Here is a 20056-nt window from a genome sequence, read left to right as displayed (position 1 = left end):
CGTCTGGGTGAAACCCTAAATCCCCAGGTTGCCCACTATTTAAACCACCTTATAACCCCATTCTCGCCTCCCTCACCTTGTGAACGCAGTGAGAAAACCCTAATCCTCCCTTGAGAGCTTATAAGTGTTTTTGGTGCCATTTTGTAAAGGTGTGAAGAAGGAGAAGAAGAAAGAAGCAAGGAGAAGAGTTGGAGTGCAAAAATCCAAGGGCAAATCTGAGTTATTTAAGGTATTTTCGGAGTTCCCTCTTGTTATATGCTTTAAACTTCCATTAGGGCTCTCCTAAGAGCTAGTTGATGCTTGTTCCAAGCCTTATGTGTGCATGAATGCCTTAATAAGTCGAGATATCTTTAGATCTGAATGATGGGGTGTTGTAGAGCCCAGATCTACTGTCTTTTTGGAGTTACTTTGCATATTAATCATAGATCTACCCATTTTGTGCATCTTTTAGCCTTATTTCCCTTACTCATGAGGTTGTACACATAAAGTTGGAAACTTTACGAGGTAAATCAGCTTATTGGACTCAGATCTATCAATTGTATGTGTTGGATTCAAGCAAAATCGAGTAAAAATCAGTTGCATGGCGGCAACTCGGCGAGTCGGGAAGAACGACTCGGCGAGTTGGGTCGCGAGTCCCCGATTCCTTCATTTTTATCAGTGTCGAGTGGATCCAGTGAGTTAGAGAGTGGACTCAGCGAGTTGAGAGTAGACTCAGTGATGGAGGGACTCGGCGAGTTGTTCATACAACTCGGCGAGTCCAAGGCAATCTTCTTAAGCTCAAGAACAACTCGTCGAGTTGTTCATAGGACTCGGCGAGTCGGATGAAGATTGTCTGAGTTCTTGGATCGGGAGAGTACTCATCGAGTCGATGCCATACTCGACGAGTAGCAGCGAGTTAAGTCGAGGAGTGAGAATAGGGACTCGGCGAGTTGGCGGCCCAACTCGGCGAGTCAGGTCAACTATGGGGTGACTTTGACCGAGAGTTGACTTTGTCTGAGAGTTGACTTTGACCTGGGGTAAAAGAGTCATTTTACCCAGTGCAGTGTTTAGTATTTGATTGAGTATGTTTATGGTCTTGTAGCCGGGGAGATACCGGAGCAGCAGCAGTTAGCCCTCAGAGCTATTCACTCAGCAGCCAGTTCACGAGGTGAGTCTCCCTTCAGTAGGATCGGGTCTACGGCCACAATGCCGGCCCGTGTAATTATCAGTAGTCCGGTCTTTAGTTTAATGTAGTAGCTAGCTGGCTTGACGTCTTTGTGATTCAAGCATATTTGTGTTATGTGTTCCGGACTTCGGTCCGATGCAGTTAGTTCCGGACTTCGGTCCGATGCAGTCAGTTCCGGACTTCGGTCCGATGCAGTCAGTTCCGGACTCCGGTCCGATGCAGTCAGTTCCGGACTCTGGTCCGATGCAGGGGACAAGGTCCCGGTCAGTTCCGGACTTCAGTCCGATGCAGCTAGTTCCAGACCTCGGTCTGATGCAGTGGGCAAGGCCCAGTATGTGATTTATATGTATTGTATGGTATGTGGTAGTTTGGGGGAGCTCACTAAGCTTCGTGCTTACAGTTTCAGTTTTGTTTCAGGTACTTCCGCGTGTAGAGAGAGGAGCTCGGGATGATGGCATCGCACACACCACAGCTTCAGCTTTTATCCTGGGAGTTGATTGGTTCTTGATTTTTATATAACATGGATATGATACAGTTTTTCGCATAGTGTTTTATTATTAATTTGAGATACATCATGTATGGTTTATGATATGACACTCAGATTATGGTTTTTGGTTATGTTGAAAAACGAAATTTTTGGGTCGTATTTTTGGGTCGTTTCAAGTTGGTATCAGAGCCCTGGTTTGAGGGATTCAGATACACTTCCGGGTGTATCTGAACTCAAACTAAGGGGGAAATAAAAAGATTTTTTTTAAAAGGAAAATGTTTTCTAAAAGAATTTTGAAAGCACTTAGGAAGAAAGAGATTTTTTAAACAAGATAAGGGTGTGGTGCATGCGATCAGCCGAGCTCAAGTAAGTACTCCCAAATTACCCATACAAGTATTTGTTCAGTTTCAGCTTCAGTAGAACAGCATGCTAGTATAAGACTAAGGATCTAGGAGGATGCCTTATGTGCCTGCTTTATGTGTTACATCTTTATGAGTATTGCATGCTAGTATTGAGTAGACAGCAGTAGGATAGCCTGTTTAGGTTATGCCTGATAGTATGAGCTTAGCACTGCATGCTAGATCAGTTTCTCGTTTTGAGAATAGTTTTGCCTGAGTATGTTCCCTTATTCCGAATGCTGCTTGCTTCGTGCTTTGTGGGAGTTCTGAGTGATGGAAGTTAGCCATTAGGTGAACACGTTACACCACATGTGATCAGGGTTAAATAATCCCAGAGTGCTGGAACTGGCCCTATTGCGCAGCTCTTGTTTGAGTCCAACCGTTATAGGGACGGGTCTTTTACTTGAAGGATTATCTGATCTTCGTCACATGTGATGGTGTTCAGGTGATGGTTAATTAGCATTATAAGGAGACCTGCAGCAGCTGAGGACTAGTTGAGTTGAGTCTGAGGTTTCCCTGGGGCAAGCCTAGGATGAGAGTAGCAGAGATCAGTAGTAGTAGAAGTGACTTGGTGGAGTCAGGGCAATTCTTGAAGAAAGTACGGATAGATGTGGAAGGTAGTATGGGCCCGTACTACTGGAAGCAGAGGATCCGTACTCGAATCAAGAAAGGCTGAGACAAGACCAGGAAGCTAGTTGTAGTATCAATGATCCCTCAAGATATTTCTGTTTTCTGATGTAGTTGTGATGTGTTTCAGAATGGTGGTTCTGCGTTCGAGACCAGCAGCCGGCAGCGGAGGTGCCGGGGAGGGATCAGGTTCAGGTTCGGGGGATGAGCGCATGGATGAGCAGACCCGAGAGTTCCTTTCTTCGGAGATTACGCTCATCATTATAGAGCAGACTCCTGTGATCTTCGGTTCGATCAAGGAGGGGATTCTAGAGCTGATGGATGAGAGATTGGGCACCTTCCGTGCCGAGGTGGCGGCCATGATGGGGACGTGCACCCTTACTTTCAGGGAGTTCAGGGCATGTGGAGCTCCGGACTATCATGGGGCGCGAGACCCCATAGCGAGCACCAGATGGTTGGCGGATGTGGCCAACGCTTTCCGTACTAGCAGATGTCCCGAGGGGGACAAGGTCAGATTGGCGTCCTGTCTTCTGAAGGACAGGGCACGAGATTGGTGGGAGGAGGTCAGGCATGCCATTGGGGATGATGCAGCATTGGACGCCATGACCTGGGCTGATTTCTCTACCAGGTTCAGGGCGGAGTTTGCACCGGTCATTGAGGTGCAACAGCTAGCTAGGGAGTTTCAGGACCTCACCCAGACTACAGAGACAGTGGCGGAGATCACCGCCAAGTTCAGGGAGAGGGCTCTTCTCGTTCCTCAGTATGTAGCTGATGAGGAAATGAAGAAGGCCCGTTATCATGAGATGTTGCGGAGCGATATCCGCCAGTTTGTGAGCCGGTCCAGCTGTAAAACGCTGGAAGATATGATTGCTAGAGCTCGGGAGAGGGAGATTGACCTTGAGATGGAGAAGAAGAGGAAACCGGAGGCGGTTTCGGGTTCAGGCGGTTCGGGCAAAAAGCCCAAGGTTTCGGATCACAGATCTAGGAGTCAGCAGAGCCACGGTCGATGTGGCAAGTGTGGGAGATTGCACGAGGGAGCGTGCAAGGCAGGGAGTTCCGGCTGCTACAAGTGCGGTCGGATTGGGCATTTGAGTAGGGATTGTACGGCCCCTGCTACTGCTGTCGCAGCATCAGATCTGATTTGCTTTCAGTGCAATCAGAGGGGACATAAAAAGTCCCAGTGTCCGAGTTTAGCTTCAGCGGGGAAGGTGGCTGCACCTGCCCCTGCTACCTTGAGGATTACAGATGGACGGCAGGGCCGAGCTGATGCGCCAGTGGCGAAGAGTAGGGCGTTTCAGATGACAGCAGAGGAGGTGCAAGCGACTCCTGATGTGGTGACGGGTATGTATCTTCCCTTTTATCTCTTTATTATTATTGATTAAATGTTGCTTATGATTGTATGTTTTATTCAGGGTCGTTCTCTGTGAACGGCATTTCTGCTTTGGTATTATTCGATTCGGGGGCTACCTGATCATTCGTATCTCTTGCGCTTAGCAAGAGGTTCAGTAGAGCTCCAGGGGAGCTGGATTGTCCATTAGAGGTTGAGATAGCGGATGATAGGACCGTGAGGGTCGGCAGAGTGCACAGAGGGTGTTCTCTTCAGTTATTTGATGAGCAGTTTTCAGTGGATCTGGTACCTATTCCCCTGCGAGGGAATAAGGTTATTGTGGGTATGGATTGGCTAAGCCCCAATGGGGCGGTGATTGATTGTGAGCTTCAGCTAGTGAGGGTTCGCACTCCCAGTGGGGGAGAGTTGGTGATTCAGGGCGAGAGGCCACAACGAGGACCGACCTTTTGTTCCGCCGCAAGGGCGAGGCGCTATGTTCAGCAGGGTTGCGCCGGTTTTGTAGCTTACGTTTTGGATGCCCGAGAGAAGGGCAAGTCGACAGTGGATGATGTTCCTATTGTTCGAGACTACCCGGACGTGTTTCCCGAGAATTTGCCGGGGATACCTCCTGAGAGACAGGTTGAGTTCAGGATCGACCTCATTCCTGGTACGGCTCCGATAGCCAAGGCACCGTATCGACTAGCTCCCCCTGAGATGCAGGAGTTGTCTACACAGCTGCAGGAGCTGTTAGACAAGGGTTTCATTCGGCCGAGCAGTTCGCCTTGGGGAGCGCCGATCCTGTTTGTGAGAAAGAAGGATGGGTCGCATCGTATGTGTATTGATTATCGGGAGTTGAATAAGGTAACGGTGAAGAACCGTTACCCACTCCCGAGGATAGATGATTTGTTTGATCAGCTTCAGGGAGCGTCTTGGTTCTCCAAGATCGATCTACGCTCCGGATATCATCAGATGCGGGTTAGAGATGAGGATGTACAGAAGACTGCTTTCAGGTTCAGGTATGGTCATTACGAGTTTGTGGTGATGCCATTTGGGCTCACCAATGCTCCAGCCGCGTTCATGGATCTCATGAACCGCGTGTGTAGACCGATGCTGGATCGGTCAGTGATAGTGTTCATAGATGACATCTTGGTATATTCCAAGACGCAGGAGCAGCACGAGGAGCACCTGCGGGAGGTGCTGGAGGTTTTGAGGATGGAGAGACTTTTCGCAAAGTTCTCCAAATGTGAGTTCTGGTTGCGCGAGGTGCTGTTCCTTGGTCACCTCGTCAACCAGAAGGGTATTCTGGTAGATCCGGCCAAGATAGAGGCCGTGATGCAGTGGGGGGTCCCGAAGTCTCCATCTGAGATTCGGAGCTTCCTAGGATTGGCAGGGTATTATCGGAGATTTATTCAGGATTTCTCCAAGATAGCAGTGCCGCTCACCCGACTGACCAAGAAGTCAGTGGTATTTCGTTGGGGTCCGGAGCAGCAGACAGCATTCGAGACCCTCAGGCAGAGATTGTGCGAGGCTCCGATCCTTACCTTGCCAGAGGGAGTAGAGGACTTTGTAGTCTATTGTGATGCCTCGATCACAGGTTTGGGAGCAGTTCTGATGCAGCGAGGCCATGTGATAGCTTATGCCTCGAGACAGTTGAAGCCTCACGAGGCTAATTATCCTACCCATGATTTGGAGCTGGGGGCAGTTGTGTTTGCCCTCAAGATTTGGAGGCATTACCTTTATGGGGTCCGTTGTACTATATACACGGATCACAAGAGTTTGAGATATCTTATGGATCAGCCGAGTTTGAACATGAGGCAGAGGAGGTGGTTGGACGTGCTGAAGGACTATGACTGTGAGATCCTTTATCATCCAGGGAAGGCCAACGTGGTGGCCGACGCCCTAAGCCGCAAGGTGTCGGCGGCCCCTATCAGGGATCTGTGTATGAGGATGACAGTGATCACTCCACTGTTGGAGCGGATCAAGGAGGCTCAGATGGAGGGCCTCAAGGAGGAGAGGCAGAAGTGTGAGAGGATAGTAGGCCGAATAGCTTCATTTGATTACGACAGTCGGGGTTTGTTGACGCTTCATGGTAGGGTATGGGTACCGTACTGGGGTGGGGTACGGCAGGTATTGATGGACGAGGCTCATAAGTCTCGATTTTCTATCCACCCAGGAGCGACAAAGATGTATCGAGATCTTCGACCTGATTATTGGTGGCCCTGCATGAAGCGGGACGTCGCCTGGTACGTCGAGAGATGCCTGACCTACCGGAAGGTCAAGGCGGAGCACCAGAGACCTCACGGCAGGATGCAGCCGTTAGACATTCCCGTGTGGAAATGGGAGGACATTACCATGGATTTTGTCACCAAGCTTCCCCGGACCGCACGTGGAGTGGACTCGATATGGGTAGTAGTGGATCGGTTGACGAAGAGTGCCCATTTTATCCCGATCCAGGAGTGTATATCGGCGGAGAAGTTAGCCGATATCTATGTGCGTGAGATTGTGGCACGTCATGGAGTGCTGGTATCAGTGGTGTCTGATCGAGATGTCCGTTTCACATCCAGATTTTGGAAGCGGTTCCACGACGAGATGGGTACTCGTCTCCATTTCAGCACCGCTTTCCACCCTCAGACAGACGGGCAGAGCGAGAGGACGATTCAGACTCTCGAGGACATGCTTAGGGCATGTGTCCTAGATTTCGGTGGCAGTTGGGATACGTATCTTCCGTTAGCGGAATTCTCGTATAACAACAGTTATCATGCGAGCATTGATCGACCTCCCTTTGAGATGCTGTATGGGAGGAAGTGTAGGACCCCGATTTGTTGGGGCGAGGTCGGTCAGGGAGTCATTAGGAGCACAGAGGTGGTGCTCAAGACGACTGAGTTGATCCAGCAGGTCCGTAGTAGACTACAGACTGCTCAGAGTCGGCAGAAGAGCTACGCCGATAGGAGGCGTTCGGACTTGGAGTTCCAGGTGGGGGATATGGTCCTTCTGAAAGTCTCACCTTGGAAGGGTGTCATCAGGTTCCGGAAGAGGGGCAAGTTGGGCCCCAGATTTATTGGTCCTTTCAGGGTTTTGGCCCGGGTGGGTCGGGTTGCTTATCGGTTAGATCTTCCTGAGGAGCTTAGTCAGATCCACAACACTTTCCATGTGTCTCAGTTGAGAAAGTGTCTGGTGGATGAGTCAGCAGTCGTTCCCCTAGAGGATATTCAGGTTGATAGCAGCCTGAATTATATTGAGAGACCGGTCGCAATTCTGGACCGGAAGACCAAGACCTTGAGGAACAAGGAAATTCAGTTAGTAAAGGTGCAGTGGCAGCACCGGAAGGGGTCTGAGTGGACGTGGGAGGCTGAGGAGGAGATGAGAGAGCACTACCCAGATTTATTTGCAGATCCAGCCGTAGCAGACTTCGAGGACGAAGTCTGAGACAAGTGGGGGAGAATTGTAACGACCCGTTCCCGGTATGTTAATTCATTGGTAATTGTTGTAAGTTTTGCAAGAGGAACTCGGCGAGTTCATAGCCTGACTCGCCGAGTAGAGTCGCGGCTGCGAGCACGCGTGAGCCGGGGACTCGGCGAGTCCATATCCTGGACTCGGCGAGTCCATCCGTCTGGGTGAAACCCTAAATCCCCGGGTTGCCCACTATTTAAACCACCTTATAACCCCATTCTCGCCTCCCTCACCTTGTGAACGCAGTGAGAAAACCCTAATCCTCCCTTGAGAGCTTATAAGTGTTTTTGGTGCCATTTTGTAAAGGTGTGAAGAAGGAGAAGAAGAAAGAAGCAAGGAGAAGAGTTGGAGTGCAAAAATCCAAGGGCAAATCTGAGTTATTTGAGGTATTTTCGGAGTTCCCTCTTGTTATATGCTTTAAACTTCCATTAGGGCTCTCCTAAGAGCTAGTTGATGCTTGTTCCAAGCCTTATGTGTGCATGAATGCCTTAATAAGTCGAGATATCTTTAGATCTGAATGATGGGGTGTTGTAGAGCCCAGATCTACTGTCTTTTTGGAGTTACTTTGCATATTAATCATAGATCTACCCATTTTGTGCATCTTTTAGCCTTATTTCCCTTACTCATGAGGTTGTAAACATAAAGTTGGAAACTTTACGAGGTAAATCAGCTTGTTGGACTCAGATCTATCAATTGTATGTGTTGGATTCAAGCAAAATCGAGTAAAAATCAGTTGCATGGCGGCAACTCGGCGAGTCGGGAAGAACGACTCGGCGAGTTGGGTCGCGAGTCCCCGATTCCTTCATTTTTATCAGTGTCGAGTGGATCCAGTGAGTTAGAGAGTGGACTCAGCGAGTTGAGAGTAGACTCAGTGATGGAGGGACTCGGCGAGTTGTTCATACAACTCGACGAGTCCAAGGCAATCTTCTTAAGCTCAAGAACAACTCGTCGAGTTGTTCATAGGACTCGGCGAGTCGGATGAAGATTGTCTGAGTTCTTGGATCGGGAGAGTACTCGTCGAGTCGATGCCATACTCGACGAGTAGCAGCGAGTTAAGTCGAGGAGTGAGAATAGGGACTCGGCGAGTTGGCGGCCCAACTCGGCGAGTCAGGTCAACTATGGGTTGACTTTGACCGAGAGTTGACTTTGTCTGAGAGTTGACTTTGACCTGGGGTAAAAGAGTCATTTTACCCAGTGCAGTGTTTAGTATTTGATTGAGTATGTTTATGGTCTTGTAGCCGGGGAGATACCGGAGCAGCAGCAGTTAGCCCTCAGAGCTATTCACTCAGCAGCCAGTTCACGAGGTGAGTCTCCCTTCAGTAGGATCGGGTCTACGGCCACAATGCCGGCCCGTGTAATTATCAGTAGTCCGGTCTTTAGTTTGATGTAGTAGCTAGCTGGCTTGACGTCTTTGTGATTCAAGCATATTTGTGTTATGTGTTCCGGACTTCGGTCCGATGCAGTTAGTTCCGGACTTCGGTCCGATGCAGTCAGTTTCGGACTTCGGTCCGATGCAGTTAGTTCCGGACTCCGGTCCGATGCAGTCAGTTCCGGACTCTGGTCCGATGCAGGGGACAAGGTCCCGGTCAGTTCCGGACTTCGGTCCGATGCAGCTAGTTCCAGACCTCGGTCTGATGCAGTGGGCAAGGCCCAGTATGTGATTTATATGTATTGTATGGTATGTGGTAGTTTGGGGGAGCTCACTAAGCTTCGTGCTTACAGTTTCAGTTTTGTTTCAGGTACTTCCGCGTGTAGAGAGAGGAGCTCGGGATGATGGCATCGCACACACCACAACTTCAGCTTTTATCCTGGGAGTTGATTGGTTCTTGATCTTTATATAACATGGATATGATACAGTTTTTCGCATAGTGTTTTATTATTAATTTGAGATACATCATGTATGGTTTATGATATGACACTCAGATTATGGTTTTTGGTTATGTTGAAAAACGAAATTTTTGGGTCGTATTTTTGGGTCGTTTCAGATATCGAATTTTAGATTGATAGATTGTTAGCCAAAACAATCTAAAAGGGAGTTGAAGATCTCGTTGTTAGGATTCCAATGATATATAAACCATCGAAAACGGATGCCGGATGTGAGAGTTATGCATTTTATACGGACATTTATAGGCTAAGCCTGTATAAATAAAATAAAGTCAAAATTAGCCGACAGAGTCTAAAGGAAAGTTGTAGATCTCGTCGAGGGCTTTCCGTGGGTATAAAGAACATCAAAAACATATCTTGTATGAGGGAGTTATGCAATTTTGAAAATCTTGAAAACGTCACAAGCACACATGCGTCGCGCGTAACTTGCGTGCGAAGTTAGCCATGTCGCCCCACCCAGATCGTACCACGTGTCAGCAGCCTAGTGGATCGACGTCACCCTTATACATGGCGCACCTCCTGTTGCACGACGTTCAAGACTCCAAACTCACCAATAAATACCAACTCATTCTTTCACTCCTCCCCACACCTTCCAGTGGATATTTCTTTGAAAATTTTGATAGTTAGCCCATTTTTCTTCATTCTAGCCTGCGGTGAAGCCCTACGACACCCTCGGGTGCTCATATTGCCATAATATTCATGTAGGAAGGACCTAAGACAATATTCTACCCGTTTAGATCCTGATTCTCATCTATTATACTATGTTAGTGAGCTACAATTACTCTACCCCTGTGTAATTTATAATTATAGTTGTAAGTCGTTAATAGGATCTTATAATTAAGATTTATCAATGATTCCAAGTTGTTATGTTGATTGATTGTAACGCCCGTAGATCCGGACTAGTCAATTTAGAGACGGTAAGCATCAAAAATGACTTTTTGATGGAAGATTATTTAGAAGGATTAATCTTAACTAAGTTATAGTATATGATACAAGGATTCCGTACAGTTATAACGAAGAAGTTATGACCTGTCGAAGTTTCGCGACAGAACCGGCACGACACAGCGCGACGTAAATAGTGAATTTACGTTAGAGTGATATTTATCCAAAACAATCTAAATGAGAATTGAATATCTCATCGATAGTAGTGCAACGACAGAAAGACGGACGAAAACGGACGTCAGACGAAGGAGTTATGCGTTTATAACGGAGTTTTCCTGTCCCGACCTACTAAAAATAATATATAAGTAATATAATTATAATATATTAAAAATAAAGTCAAAGTTAGCCAATGGAGTCTAAATGAGAGTTGTAGAGCATAATATCACCTTCGCGTCGATATAAAGAACGTCGAAAACAGAGTTCGTATGCAAAAGTTATGAATTTCTGAAGTTCGGGGCGCGAAACCCCAAAACTGTCAGATACCACGACATGGCAAGCAGTGCCACGACGTGGCCAGTCTTCTGACACCTCCGGGAGTCCCCCAGATGCAACTTGCGATGACGCATGCAGTGATGACCAAGCCCACGGCGTGGAAAAAGATGTCACGACGACTAAGCCACGACGTGGAAAAAGGTGTCACGACGTGGCAAGGGCAGATTTTGCCCTATAAATAGATTTGAAGGGCCAGCCGAGTTTGGTTGCTCATTCTCTCATCTCTCACCTGTATTGCATTGACTTACGTGCAAAGAAATACCCCCAAAGCCCTGGTATCAACCCCGAGACCCGAAGCAAGTACCGAAGCCCAAAGATCCCGAGAATAAAAGAGTTTTCGAGCCGAAGCTCTGTCCGCGAGAAACCCGGTGTGTGAAGTGATCCCGGTTTCACCGAAGAATATCTACTTGAAGAGCCGTAGTGCTGTCCGATCATCTTCTGATCGAGTGAGTGTGTGGTCACTTTCTTCTAACACATAAATATTAAGTATTTGTTATGAAATATGTGTTATGTGTATAATATAAAGTTGTTTATATGTGTGGGTGTATAGTCCCTTTCATAAACACAAGTATAATACAAGTATTGTTTGAATGTATTAAGTATATGTTTGGGTGAGTGTGTAGTTACTTTCTTCTAACACATAAATACGAAGTATTTTCTATGAAATACGTGCTATGTGTTTATATATTATTTGTCTATTTGATATGGGCATAGAATTGAAGTTTTATATAGGTTTTAAATGAGTTAAACTGTATATGTATTTATCTCTACAAATATGTTGGGTAGAACATGGGTAGACGAAATAGTTGGTGTGTGATGAAGGATGAGTTTGAGGATGAGACGAAAGATAAACCTCGGTAGCTATGGATTTAGTACTGTAAAGATAAGCCTCGGTAGCTATGGAATTAGTACCGTATAGACGAACGTTGGTAGCTATGGATTTAGTACTGTTAGATAGACGATGATAGCTATGGACTTAGTACCTGTTAGATAAACGTTGGTAGCTATGGACTTATTACCTACACTGGTAGCTATGGATTTAGTACCCGATGAATGAACCATAGCAGCTATGGAATTAGTGCTTTACGAAAGAACCTTGGCAGCTATTGTCTTAGTGCCTATTATGGAATGAACGAATATATGACTCTTAGGGTAGACCGTTAAGAGTAAGGACGATAATGGGGATGGGTAATTGGAATGATCGTTTGATGATTGAATATATATATATATATATATATATATATATATATATATATATATATATATATATAAGATATAATATTGTGGGTTGAAAACCCTATATGCTCACCAGGCTCCCAAGCCTGACCCACTTAGTTTTCTTTGCATTACATGTAATGACACAAGAGTATAAGTTGGTGGACTTGACGAGAGATTTTGGAATATAGATCAGTAGTTATAAATAACTGTTGTAAGGTCTATTTTATACTGTTTATGCTTTTGGTCTGTATCGGAACATGACATCCTGAGGTTTTATTATTTAATGAAAATACGTTCTCTTTGAGAAACGTTTTGATAAATTTTATCATATTTTGTTTTGGGAACAAATTCAGCAACTCTTTTAAATCAAAAGAATTTACTCTGATTTTATAAAACAAAGCATAAACAAATCGGTTTTTTCTGGCCGTGAAATTGGGGATGTCACATTGATCGACTACGTCAACTTGTTTATTGGATTTCCAAAAGACTATATGTCGAAATGATCTTGCCTCCTGGCTGTCCTGCCTGACTGACACTTACTTGTTTGATCTTGAAGTAGACTTTGGAATAGTTGAGGAATCTAAACTCTTAAGATAAATTCCACGTAGTATGAAACTCGACTAAGACGTAGCGTTATGTACATCTAGGTCTTTCGAGGAAGGTGTAAGGCGAAGCTCTGCCCAATTCACCAATCACCAGACACTTTGTCAAGTGAGTGCGTAGTTATTATCAAGAACATAATCTTAACTTAAAAATATTCATATAATAAATTTTGCTTGTATTATCTATGTTCCGTGCTATTTGTAAAAATAAGATAATAACATTTGGATTAGGAATTGTTGTAGAAATCAATTTCCTTTAGATGTAGGTCTTTCCTTAGATTAGGAATAAGACTTATAAAGGATTGCTTAGTGTCGAATAGGCTTGACATCGATTAGGTCTCATAGTTGGGTTAAAGTTTGGGACCAGATCAGAGTGTAATCTTCCCTGTCTTGGGATGACCAGAAAATGGTGGGTCTCGACAACCAGACGGTATGTCTGGGTCATCGACCAAAGTAGATGACCAACACTTAGCTGTTCTCGGCGTCTTGTGAATTACATTGCTAGCATTCCTTTATAACCCATGGAAGTAGATGAAATGGAAAGCCATATTCATCAAAATCTATGAACATTGGTTGCTTTATATGACTTACACTAGCCAATGACTCCCCTAGCAGGTGTAGTCAAACAGTTGTTTAGACAGTTCATCCGGTAAGGTGATTCTTCCAGATTAATGTCAAATTAGGATCCGTGAGGATCGGTTGGGATTGTGTAGATGATCTTAGGATAGGTTATATATTTACACCTAATATATGTCTTTCAAGAATGATATTTTATCATTGAATAAATTACTGAAATCGTCCCTATGGTTTGTCAAAAATTACGTGTTTGGTCCTTATCTTTTTTTTTTGCACTTGAACCGTCCTTAGATTTTGATTTTATTACGGTGTAAGTCCCTGTCCGATAAGAAATGACTATAATACCCTTGTTATTTTTTCAGTTCATTTTTTATTTTTTATTTAAAGAAAACAAATTAATTGATTTATTGATAGGTGGGACCCCTTGCACTCCCACTCCACCTCCCACTCTAACCACTCCGACCAATGGCCACCATCAGCCACCGACAACCGACACCGGCAATCGGAAAATAGATCCACAACCTGTAACACCACCCGAATCAAACCTTAAACTGTAATCAAACCTCAAACCTGAAAATCAACCAACCCTTCTAAAAATCAAAACCAAAATTATCTAAAAATCAAAACCAAAATTAAATCTTAAAAAACAAAAATCCTTAACCAAATCAAACCCCTAAACTCAGTTACTGCTATGAAACCCACCTAGAAAGTCGAGAGTCAGAGTTTGGATGTTGAGAGGGAAGAAGAAAAAAAGGGATGATAGCAATGCTGTTATGTTTACCGGTAGATGGTAGTGGGTTCCGTCAGAGTTGAAAAATGGCAACGATGGGGTTAGGTTTACTGGAAGATGAGAGATTGGGAAGAAATCACCGCCCTTAATCACATCCCACTGTCATTAACCACCACCGGTTTAACCACCTCCCACCAGTGTTACATTACCCATAACATATACTCAAATTTGATTTTTATCCCAAAAGTGTCCTATTGTAACACCGGAAATTTTCAAACAAAATTTTCATTTTAAAATCACATAATTCTCATTAACACATTTCACAAAAATCCCACAGTATCAAATTATTTAAGACATATCGATTATAAAAATCCAGGATCCTCAAATATAACTCCATCTCGTGTGTACAATCAAGCCGACGCCTTCTCGCGATCCTGAGAAGTACCTGAAACACATTTTACATAACATGGTAAGCACAAAGCTTAGCGAGTTCCCTAAAACACCACACATATCTCATTAGCCTCTCATGGCTATACTCAGATAAGACCCTTCGGTTAATGTGTCTTTGTGGAACCCTTCGGTCCCACAACTCGGATGGACCCTCCAGTCCTAACTCAGTAAGCTCAGAATAATACACAACATAAATCACAAAGACATAATGCAGAATATCACAATACTCAATATAAGCACATAAGACCCTCCGGTCATACAAAGGTTACCACTCTAGGTAAGTATAGTGAGAAGACCCACCTCGGATGATGAACAACTCCTATAGATGTTGTTGTTGCACACCAACCTCTAACATTGAACCAAAACCCAAAATTACCCAATTAAGATCTAAGACCAAACCTCACTCATTAGGTCTAAATATAGCTCACTACTCGACCTACACTTAACTCAAGCTCATTGGGCCCACCAAGGCCCAATACTAAATGGGCTCTCCCAAGTCTCAACTCTTACATAATATTCCTCTGGTCAAAATCTCCAGCACAATAGGCCCAAAAATCCAGGCCCAACACTTAAGGCCCAATGTGGGTTTTAGCCCAAAAAGCCCACAACAAGGTTACGCAGGGCTAATTATTGAATAACTATTTTTCATGTTGTTCTTCTGATCAGGAAAAGTTCCAGCATTACTGTACTCATATTAAAGAAATCAGTAATGTTTTAAGGCTTCCACTAAAACTCTCTTTTATATTTAATAAATATATCTAAATGATCTTGTATGAAAACTGGATGTTAAACCTATGCTTTAAAAATGAAAAAAAAAATTATGTCAAAAATCAGGATGTAACACATTAAACTAGATATAAAAAATATTAAAAAATTAAAAGGGCAAATAGTCATTTCAAGTAGTCTAGGGACTAAACCATGAAAATTTTCTAATTTTAGACTTTTAAGTTGAAAATTTTCTAGACTCTATGGGGGTGTTTGGATAAATAGTTTTTACCTTATTAGTTTATTGTTTATTTGCTTATTGTTGTGGGAATAAACAATTTTTTAAAGTGTGTTTGGATTAACTTATTGCAGTGAGAATAAGCAATAAGCAATAAACATCTTAAGTGTTTGACAAACAAAACAATTTATATGAGTACAATGACCAATAAGCAATAAACATCCCCCCTTGTTTATTAAAATAAACTTATTTAGCTTATTCCTATCGCAATAAGTTGATTTTTAAGGACTCCTATTCAAACACTTAAAATTGCTTATTGCGGTAAGATTAAACAATAAGCAATAAACAACCTATTTTTGCCCTATCCAAACACCCCCTATCTACAGTTTTAACTAACCATATGGATCAATTTTACAGTTTTATCTAATGTTTAATTATCATATCAATCATTCAACTTCAACATACTTACGATAAAACTTATTATGAATTCAAAATTTTAAGATTACACATTAAAACTGCATAACTCATATTAAAATGATTTTCACACGATTCATAGAGTAACAAACGTGATTATCCACAAGAAAATATTGACAAAAACATGGGAAATACAAAAAACAAAATACTTTTATTAAATTAAATTGTAATTTATAATAATGATATTTTTTTCAAACCGATTTAATTACGTTATAATTAGATTTGTATATAAGTCGAAAAACTCTATGTATATTAATTTTTATTTTCTTTTATTAATTTTCAAGCTTAATAATACTGTTATAGAATGCTATATTTTATTAAACTCTTTACATGGATCAAGATGCTTTGGTGGCTTCGGGCCATGAGCCCCCGACGCCACCATGATTACTTTCTTACCATGGACTTGGCCACATAGCCTCTCTCCTCCCTCTGCCGACTAACATATCATTTTTTTTTTTTAGATAATCTACATTAAAGACATGTATATGGTGTAGTAGTCGTTGTATTAAAAGTAAATACATTAGTGAAAGGTAAAAGAATGTTTATAACATAGGTTAAAAAATGAGTGAAAGATAGATAAGAAAATTATAACGTGTTGACGTAACACGAGACAAGTGAAAGGTAACAAATTGTTTACTTTTTCATAAATTATTGTTAATCCAAAAAAAACTATATAAATAGATAATAAACTATTGTTTTTATTCACAAAATAACATTAAAATCATAAAAATAGTGATGATTTATGAACACAAAGTTACAACTGCCTTCTATAGCATTTTTATAATAAATCATGTTTTGTGAAAATAAAATAGTTTCTTACTTATTATCAGTGACATTAACCTTTAGAAATGTATCGAAATGTATCATTGATACATGTAATTTTAATTTGATTATATAGTTTTACTTCATTGTCATCTAAATTAAAAAATATATTAATTTGTTGACTATTATCATTCATTTATATCCTAATTAGACATTATAATTTTTAAAAAAAATAATTGTTAATTACAATAATTTTAATATCTATTTATTTTTTATATTTTAAGATTTTAATTTTAGATTATGTTTGACAAACTATCTAATAAGCTATTTTACCAAATGCAAAATTATAATGAGCTAGCTAAAATTTTCAAAACATGGAGTAAGTCAAGTTTTAGTGTTTGCTTTTCAAATGATCGCGGTAATTGAATCAAACATGGTAATTATGGGTGTGGTGGTATAAATGAAGGAGAGACTTAAGTGCAGTTTGGCCAATTTTGTTCCTAATCTACTTCAATTGTCAATCTACCAAAGTTTAAGCATATCCAGTTGTCATGAAACCCTTAGGGTTTCAATATGGGCCACATCATAGCAAGAACGAGACGAGATTGTTTTGGCGATTTGGAGAGGAAAAGGGAAGAACTTATTGTTTTCTCGTCTTTGTAGTGTAAAGATTCTTCTATGTTTATTTTCGACATGCTTGAGGCGTGAACCTAGAGTAGCGGAGAAACTCGATCAGCTAACATGAAGACAATGTTGCAAAGAGTAATCATATATATGATAGAAGTCACCGATGACGATGCGACTTAGATGCTTCTTGTGCGTCTTATATATCATCGAGTAGGAAAGAATTGATAAATAAATGTTAATTTAGGAAGGACTCATAGCTAAATTGAATAATTGGGCCCACATTAAGGTTAACTTGTCCATGTGGAAGTTGACAATGAATCCTCCTTAATAAATGAAAGTTTTTTTTTTGCCACATGTCAATTTCTCATTAATTTTGACACTTGTCATTTTGTGGTATTTTTGAAATAAATATTATCCACTTGTCAATTTTTGGTTTTTTCCAATTTTTAAAATTAAAGTCATATACTTATATATGTAAAGTATTAAATATGATATATATGATATATTAAATTGCAATAAATATGTATCTTCCTTAATTTAAAGTTATACATTAAAAAATATTTTTCGTTTACACTTTAATGTTTAATTTTTTTTTTAAATCAACCCGTGTAATACACGGGTTTCACACCTAGTAAATTAATAACAAAGGTAAATCTTGATAAGTGGAGGATTGAGGTGGACTCTCCTTTCTTAGTAGTTGTGATACACACTTTGAAATTATTAGATCATTTTTTTTCCTATGCCCGATAATGGTCTAAATTTGGAAGTTAATTTCAAAGTGGTGGAATCTTGATATACATGGCATGTGATATTATTTGGACCTTCTTCAATGGGAAACAAGTATTAGCCAGAAAAAAGGTTTAGACATAGTCATTCTTACGACATGTTAAGTACATTGAAAGTTCATAAACAATATGACTTTTAGAGCGAGTAAGCCAAAGAAAACAATTTTGTTCGATTTATAGTTTTCTAATCTTTATTTATTTATTTATTTATTTTTATTTATTTTTTATTTTTTTTATAGACGTGTTAAAATTAAAGTGAATTGGAGCGGTTGGATTTAAAGTCCTATCCTTACTATTATTGCTTCTTCACTTGTAAATTTTATATTTTACTAGATTCTTAAGTAAAATTCAGCGGTTTCAAAACAAAACTTTTACAAATATACCAAATACGTAACACATTTTCTAAATTTTACTGGATATCTTCCTATCTAATAATCGAAACCTTCATGTCCTACGTGTCAAATTTTTAACCCCCTTTCACACAAACTGAAATACCAAGAATGCCCCTCTTTTAATTTAATGTAAAGTGACTGTGCAGTAATGTCGCCTAAATTTTGGAAACTAATATTAGTTCAAACTTTACATATTACCCCTCCCACTAAATAGATATATTTCAGCTTGCCATATATCACATTTTTTTTGCACAATTTTAATTCTACTGTTTCCTTTATTTACCAAACTTTATATTTTACCACTTCCGGCTAAAATAACATATTTTTATGCCTAATTTCTTTTCTCACGCATAGACATAAAAAAATACAAAAACAAACATATCAATTTCATTTGTTAGATAATCACACAGAAACTCAGTAGCTTTCAATGGTTTTGATCAAAGATAATTTAAAAAATCAATCACAATTTATTAAATGCATCATCTGTAGTATAGACATTATGTCACTCTACATAAATAATGCAAGTCTTTGGAGCAAATATATTGGGGTATTAAATATTAGTCATAAGAATTCGGTTTGGTCAAAAGACAAACCCAATTTTTTAATAAAAGAGGGCAATCATCTAAAATGAATTGTTTCACCATGTTTGTATTTGTTTCACGCACATGGATTTGTTCACCATTGATTAAAAAGATTAAAAGGAATTATCGGTCATAAGAGTTTGACATTAATCAAAATCATGATCGACGATTCATAAAATTGATTCTGAAAACTGAATTGGGTTTTAAAACTCATCAGAAAAACATACATTACTCAGTACTCATGTATAGCAGAAAAGGACAAGAATGAGACTCAGGGTGAACAACCATATGCTAATCAGTAAAAAAAAGAATCGAAAATCGCAAACCACTCATGGGAAGAATAGTGACGATGGTGGATGAACGAACCAGCGGCGATGGGCAAGCGACGACGGTGGCGGAGGACGAAGCGACGATGTCGGTGGTTTATTAGGCATCAATTGTCCATAAAACCTTTTGAAATCAATGTAACAACTTCTCCACTTGGCATTTGTTTTGTTTACATTGATCTCAAGTTTTTCTGGTACCTACAATTTGGTTCCATGTGGAGAGTTCATTGCTATTTCTGGCATCTAATCCTAATAAAATCGGGCTAAATGCAATGAATATTATATTTTTGTTTCATATACTTTTTTCCTAACAAGGAAGTTATTAACCACAAATCACTAAAGGTGCAAATGATCTTTATGAAAGTAAACGTTGGTTTAATCGAAGGAAAATAGGCTTTTCGATTGATAGAATCCATTTTGTTTTTGCTCATTTAGTAAGATAAAATTCAAAAATATCAAATTAGAAATTTTTATGTAACTCATTTTTTATTTAATTTTCTTTTTAATTTGTAGAACCATGTAGTACACAAGATATTATAACAAAATGTAAAATTTTATTTTATTTTTACCCGTGGTTTCCACGGGTTGTAACCTAGTTTAGAATAGAAGAAATGGGTGCGCCAAATGTTTGGTATGCGCTGAATGCTGACCCTAGTGCACCAAACATATAGATAGATAGACATAGAGGGTTGTGATTAACAAACCATATTATATTTAAGTGATGCATAAAAAAATCTCATAATTACTCTCTCTAATCTAAATAAATTTAAACCAAAAAAAAAAAAAAAAAAAAAAAGTTGTGCTAGAAAAAGAGGGTG

This window comes from Lactuca serriola, chromosome 6, assembly GCF_051521515.1.
Source record: "Lactuca serriola cultivar US96UC23 chromosome 6, Lser_US96UC23_V15, whole genome shotgun sequence".
NCBI classification, from domain to species: domain Eukaryota; kingdom Viridiplantae; phylum Streptophyta; class Magnoliopsida; order Asterales; family Asteraceae; genus Lactuca; species Lactuca serriola.
This window is presented reverse-complemented; position numbering follows the sequence as displayed.